The following is a 6671-nucleotide window of genomic DNA, read 5'->3' on the forward strand; positions in this document are numbered from 1 at the left end:
TGGATAGTTTAGTAGTATTCAAGTTACAAGCACATTTTCAATGACGTGTATTAAAGAGGCACCTTTTATTTGTATTAATCACATTTGATAGACAATTTGGTGCCTGCAGTTCTCTGTAACTTGTAAGTGTCTCACTTTGGGTGTATAAATTGTTAACCCTTTCAGACTTATCAAATATGGCTTAATAAAAACAAGATGCTTAGGATAGAAAGCTAGCAGCTTAATTGCACTTCTCCCACTGCAAGTGCCCTCATCCGCCGTCGCTGCAGGGGTTTGCTTTCCGAAGCCAAAACTTGAGCATGACTAACCATTTTTCTCGGTGCCAGGCAGCTTGCATGGCCCTGCTGTCCCCGATGCATGTCCCTACTAACTATGCAAGCCTCTAGCCCAGCCGTGGCTGTGCTCAGCATTGGAGCCGCTCCGTAGGCTCCGGAGCACCGCTTGGAGTCTGTGCCACTGCCTGGTGGTGCAGCTGCTGCTGGCACACAGGAGCATGTCCCTGGGTTCCTGCTTCCTTTGCACATCTTTGACTCTTTCCTTTGCAGGATTCTGCATTACTGACAAGGCTGGAGCATAGCGTAAGGTCAGAGGGATCGGAGCGGGGAAACAAGAACAACTGATTTCTGTTTTGTGTTGTTTTTTCTTTTCTTAGCAGAGCAGGCCCAGTCAGGGTTCCGTGTGTAGCCTGCCATTCCATGGGATGTAGGCAAGCTCATTGCTGTCGGGGGGGCAGGCAGCTGTGCGGGCACTCACAGAGCTGCTGTCGAGTGTCCGTGCGAGGGGAGCGGCTCCCAGCTGTTGGTGTGCTGCCCGTACTGCTATCTGGGCTCTGCCTGCTTTCCCAGGAGAGCCCCAGCTGCCCGTGGGGGTGACTAGGCTTCCCTTTGTGCTCCAGAACCCCGTGGTGGTGGGTCTGAGCCATGTCCTGTTGGACGGTGGGTCCCACCAGGGTGGCCGCACTGCGTGGCTGGGGTAGCCCGTGAGGGCTTCTTGGTCCTTGGCCCCATGGGCCCAGTGCCCTCCCCTCGGTCAGCCAGCACAGAGGGGATTTGGAAATGACATTCCAAATAATTGTACTGTTGGTTTCGTTTGCTTTTTGGTTTTTTTGTGGGTTTTTTGTATCTTTGTCATTTGCATACTAATCCAAAAGAATTTGGCAGTATCTGATGTTACTTGTGGAGGGAACTGAAATTTAGTTTTAATCTGTGGTGAGATGAAAGTCCTACATGTTTTTCTCAACAAAAGCACCATAAAGCAGTTAGGAGCTTTATTTTGTAAAAGAAAAGCACCTGATGAAGACTTGTACAATGTCTGTTAGGTCTAAAGGCTTAGGGACTCTTCTGTTTTTATAAAGGCGATAGCACTCAATTTATCTGCAAATACGACACAGATTAAAACTAAGTGTAACTGGCTCACTCGGCCCTGCAGCACATGCACGCTGGCCTCAGGCTCGGTGGCATTTGTGAGTGCAATAAACCCCTTTGGAGGTGCTCTATTGCCTTGGGTAGGGTGACACAAGGGAATCCAGGCCACAAGTGGTTCCATTATTGTCCAGTGGCCTTCCAGGTATGAATTTGTACAGATCTGCTCACCACCTGTGCCTCACCATGGGTTAAAATTGAATTTTAAGTCCTGTTGCAAATGCAGTTTCTCGTCTGGACACAATGTCAGATTTTACACTGGAATATCTACAGTTCTCAAACTGCATGTCACATCACTGTACCTGGTACAGGGACGTGGGGTTTGCCCACACCTTTGATATTCTCCTCTGTATTTTAATGTTTTTGACCTGTACAGTAATTGGAAAGCAGGCTGTCTTTACTTGGGGTTGAACATTGTACCATAAATTTTAAATTATTTGAGGACAAGTGCATGAGACTGTGTCAATGCCTTTATTATTTATTTGTATGTTTTATTATTCAAGGTGTATGCACTTTTAATATGCAGAATTTATATTTTTATGTTAAAAATCGTTTTCTTTCAGAAAGAAGAGTTTGAATATGAGGAATTGGAATTAAGTGCAAAAAGGGGAATATGTAATAAAATACAATAAATTTATTACTAGGCATCCTGCCTGAGTGAGCGTTTTTCCAGGCTGCAGGCTCCAGCCTCGGGTGTTCCCGCTCGCGGGATGCTCTTCCCTGCCTTGCTCTGGGCATGGGATGGGGGCACGGGCTTGGAAACCTTCCCCCTGTGCCCTGATCAGGGCTCCTTTGGGGAAACCCAGAGGCCTGGTTTTGGGCACAGACACGTGTGCTGGGGTGGGAGAGACACGGGCTCCTCCCTTCCCCCACGTTGTCCCTGATGCTTCTCTCTCCACAGACCATCAGCCCAGGCCCTGCGGCGCTCGGCCACGGTCCCAGAGCGGGTGCGGGACCTGCACCAGGGCCTTTGTGCCGGTGAGTTTGGTCCAGGAGCCCTGTGGGCAGGGGGATGTGATCTGGCTCCTCTTTGGGGTTTGGGGGTTCACACCTGCCCAGGCAGAGGTGGGGGTCTTCTCTGTCTGCCCTGTCGTGCCTCATGTCTGGGCTCAGCCCCCTGCATAAAAGGGCTTGGGGGGCCTCCCACCACCGGACCAGTCCCCTGCCACCCCCTGCCCCATCCCTGCTTGCTGCCCACCAGCTCTTGCCACCCACAGCAGCGAGACCAAGCTTCCAGGCAGAAGGGACCTTATGGATCCAAGCCCTGCAGCACTTGGGGCCAGGAGACCCCCAGCCAGACCCCCACACCTCCAGAAGCCCCTCAGGCTGCCCCTGCCCACAACATGGCCAAAGGCCTGTTCCCTTCTTGCCGTCACCAGACTGGAGGCTTGAAGTTCTTCCAGGTCTGTCCTAATTAAACTCTGTTTTTCCTTCAGCAGGGTGTGCACTGGTGGCTCTGGACCCAGGAGAGTGTGTGGCTGCCGGATGGGAATATGTGGATGGGCTGCTCCTGCCACCTGCCCAGTGAGGATGAGGATGGAGCAAGGCAGGAGGAGGATGGGCTGCTGCTCCCAACTGCTGAAGGGGAAACCACTGTCCTTGATGTGTCATCTGTAGGTGACCCCCTGGGCTGGGAGAGCTGCTCCAGCTGCCGTGGCTGCAGGCACCATGCCCGTGGCTGCTGGGCTGCCCAGTCTCAGGTCAAAGGGGGTGCAAAATGCTTTAGTGGTCAGCTGAAGAACGGGGAAGAATGGAAGACAATGTGGTTGGAGCTCTCTGAGGGCATTTCCACTGCAGACTGGGATCCTCCTGCTCCATCGAGCCCTCGGATTGGTGCAGCAGGGGCTGGGTCAAGCTTCACAAACTCACCTTTCAACACAATTTTTGATTCACAAGGGTTTTTTCCTCTTCTCCTCCCTCCTCCATGCATGTTTTTGCATGGAGGGGACTGTTGGCACAGGTCAGCAGCATTGTTGGTGCATGCCCCATGCTCCTTCAGTGCTCACCGAGGTGGGAGCTGTCCTTGAATCCCCCTTGGTCCCCAAATCGGCCATCCTGATCTCCCACTGCCCGGCTTTGGTTACAGAAATGCTGATGGTGTGTTTGCCAACAGCTGTGCTGCATCACCCATTGCCCCCATGGGTCCCTGGGCCTCTGGGGACACATGGCCCCCACCAGCCCCTGCCATGCAGCTTTGGTCTGTGTTTCTATCCATCCTGCTGGGAAAGGAAGCCAGAGCCAAGCCCCTGGGTGCTGAGCTGAGGAGCTGGTGGCTGTGCTGGGCAGTCACGCACACACCACGTACCAGAGGCATTGCTTCACTTCTTGTGTAGAAATGGGGATGGCAGATGTCGTATTAAATCATGGGGTCATCACTTATTTATAGGTGATTACATTAAAGAGAGATTAATATAGCCAAAGGCTTCGCAGAATTAATGTACTTGTGTTTATTATATTTGCCAACATTTCTCCAATCCAGCTGGGTTTTTCTGGCTGTGGGATTTAACAGAGAGCCTGCTGCTGTTCCCCAGCCTTGCTGGGAGGGAGCAAGAGGCCCATGAAAAACATGTGAGAACTTTGATCTCCAAGAGATTAATTTTATTGCCTCCCTCTTTCTGAGGGTCCGTGGCAGGTGCTTGGTGCACAGTGAGGACAGAGCAGGGCAGGACTCAGTGGGGGTAAAGCTGTGTCTGGAGGGGAGCCCAGGGCTGGGGCTCCCAGATGTCACTCCTGGGCTGGGATTATGCTGTGCTAAATTGGGATTAGATTACTGCAGATCTGGGCACAGATTTCTGACACCCTGGGGGAGATGGAGGTGTCCCTGGGCACCACTGGTGGGGCCGTGCCAGGCGTTCCCTTGGCCCCTGTGCCCCAGAGCCTGGTCTGGGGCTGGTGGGCACCCATACACCCATATGTAGGCTGTTGGTTGCCTGCTGCCGGGTTAGGGGGCATCAGTGGAGACTCTCTGCCAACAGATGAACCAGAGGAGCCAAGAACACCCCAGGTTTGGCTGGAGGAGCAGAACCATGTGGGAATGGTCACTGGTTGTGCCAAGCAAGGCCAAGGGTGCAGTGGACGGAGGTGGGAGTCACTGCAGCTGCCTGGCTGGATATTTATTAACAGCTGCCTCTGAGAGCCAGAACAAAACCCAATCTTTGGGAGACCATCAATAAATTGTAACACATTAGGCACTGTCACCCCTACCCCTGGACTCTTAAATTTTGCTCTAATTGGAGTATTGCTTTTCCTTCCTCAGCACTTTTTCCCCTCGGCTGGGTATCGATCCTGGCTCTGTGGGGATCTGACCAACTGTTGGCAATTTATGGGAACATAAAACTAGTCTGTCGTAGAGCAAAAACCCAGCTTTTAATAAGAAATGCTGACACCAGCCTCTGGCTGATTCCCAGGTATATTTACCAGTTTACAGTGGGTACCCAGGTGTGGGGCTCAGGGTGTGATGGGGGAAGGGGACCATTAAAAGTCCCTCAGGCTGGGCCATGTTGTGGGTAGGGGTGGCCTGAGTGGCTTCTGAAGGTGTGGGGGTCTCTTTTCTGGTCTCCTGTGCCCCGTCCCATGGTGGATGAGGGTCTGGCTGGGGTCTCCTGTCCCAAAATGCCACAGGACCTGGGTCCATGATGTGTCACCTCCTGCCTGGAGCTTGGTCTTGCTGCTGTAGGTGATAGAAGCTGGTGGCCGGTGGGCAAGGCTGGGACTGGGGTTGGCAGGGGACTGCTGTGATGGAGGGCTCTGGTGCTGGGCATCCCCCCAGCCCTTTCACATGTCCTTGCTCCAGCTCCCCCGGCCCCTTTGCTGCACTCCTCTGGTGATGGGCGTTGGTGGCTTTGCAGGTCAGGGCTGATCGTGGATTCCTGGACCTGTGGGTCATTGTCCTGCTTGTGTGTCCCTGCAGGTTTGGGGATGTGGGGCTCCCGGGGAGCAGGTCCCTGGAGCAGGTGGCCCCTGTCACTGTTCCAGCCCAGCCACCTCTGCTCTCCCTGGGCTGGATGTGCTGTCTGTGTCACGCAGTGCCAGGGGGTGTTGTGTTAGGTGTCTCGGTGCTGTAACAGCTGCTCTCCCTGCTGTTTGCTACCGTCTAATTCTGGTTTTATTGAAATGAGCCTAAATTGTCTGGGAATACATTAGCTCTGTGCCTCCCTGTGGTTCACACTCGGTATGGATGTGAGTACCCCGCAGTCGGCAGTGCCTGTGCTCCCGTTTTTAATCTCACAGAACTGGCTCCTTGGAGAAGGGGTTGTGTTTCCTAATGGCCTTAGCTAGTTTCCAGAGCTGGGATCAGACTGTCTCGGCAGTGGTAAGAGGCGCCAGGAGAGTTCCAGCACCACTGCACCGCTCTGTGTTCCAGGCTGTAAATAACACTGTGTCCACTGGCGCTGCCCGGCTCCACCGAGGATCCATTTGCTCCTTTAACAGGCAGACTGTGCTTGTTGCAAAGCAATTCCTGGAGCCCCTGTGACAGTCTTTAAGCGTTTTAATACTTTGCGAATGATTTATCGTGGGTAACAAGCAGATGATAGACTGCACTTCAAGGTATGGATTATCTATTAGAATCCATGTTGAAGGTGTTTGTGCTGACAGGCTCCTGCCAAGCAAGGGAAATACCTCCAATCCTTGTGTTACAGGAGGAACCAGCAGCTCCTGCCACAGCTCGCAGATAACCCTGTTCTGTTTGCTGCTTTGGTGACAGGCAGCACCGATCCTGCCCCTGCACGGCCGCTGGATCCAGCGAACCAGGGCTCCTGTCGTGCCTGGTTAGGAGGGACCTGGTGCTGGTTCCCCCTGGCACTGGATGGGTACGTGGGCTGTGACGTCTCTCCAGAGTCCCCCTTGTCAGGGAGGGAGCAGAGCGGCTTCACTGCTTTGTGAAGTGATTTGTGTGGTGGGGCTGGTCATGCTGGTTGTGCCGTGGGACCTGCTGTGCTCCCCACCCCGCACATCCTGCTGTGCTCAGCGGGCCCAAGGGAGGTGCTGGCTGCAGGACACGAAGCTCTTTGCACTTCTCAGTGCCAGCTTTGACCCTCTTTCACACCTTTTGCAATTGGTGCTGCCTGTCCCAGCATGGCACAGCCAATCTCTGGGGCCAAGTGGGGCCCTGTGGGCTCAGGGTGATGGTGATGGGGACAGTGTCTCATGGGGACCCCTCGCTCTGCTGTAGGGGTGGGTGCTACCCTGTTGCTGTGCTGGCTTCATTGCAGCTAGATTAATGCTGGTTATTGGGATTTTTTTCACCTG

The 6671-nt window shown here is 53.5% G+C and overlaps 1 protein-coding gene across 3 annotated transcripts in view; it reads left to right on the forward strand.

The window, feature by feature from the left end:
- The window catches only part of USP31 (ubiquitin specific peptidase 31), a 30772-nt gene extending 25749 nt beyond the window's left edge, over positions 1-5023 (forward strand). For 2 of the 3 annotated variants that reach the window (XR_003531711.1, XM_027667949.1), the window contains exon 17: positions 546-2068. The gene's annotated coding sequence lies outside the window, so the exon portion shown is untranslated. Of the gene's footprint in view, positions 1-545; positions 2069-2322; positions 2400-2857 lie in introns of those variants that run through there. The other variant, XR_003531712.1, reaches the window with a different exon arrangement.
- Positions 5024-6671: the final 1648 nt, after the last annotated feature.

The sequence above is a fragment of the Corapipo altera genome, unplaced genomic scaffold (assembly GCF_003945725.1).
Source record: "Corapipo altera isolate COAL_440 unplaced genomic scaffold, ASM394572v1 104b, whole genome shotgun sequence".
Taxonomy (NCBI): domain Eukaryota; kingdom Metazoa; phylum Chordata; class Aves; order Passeriformes; family Pipridae; genus Corapipo; species Corapipo altera.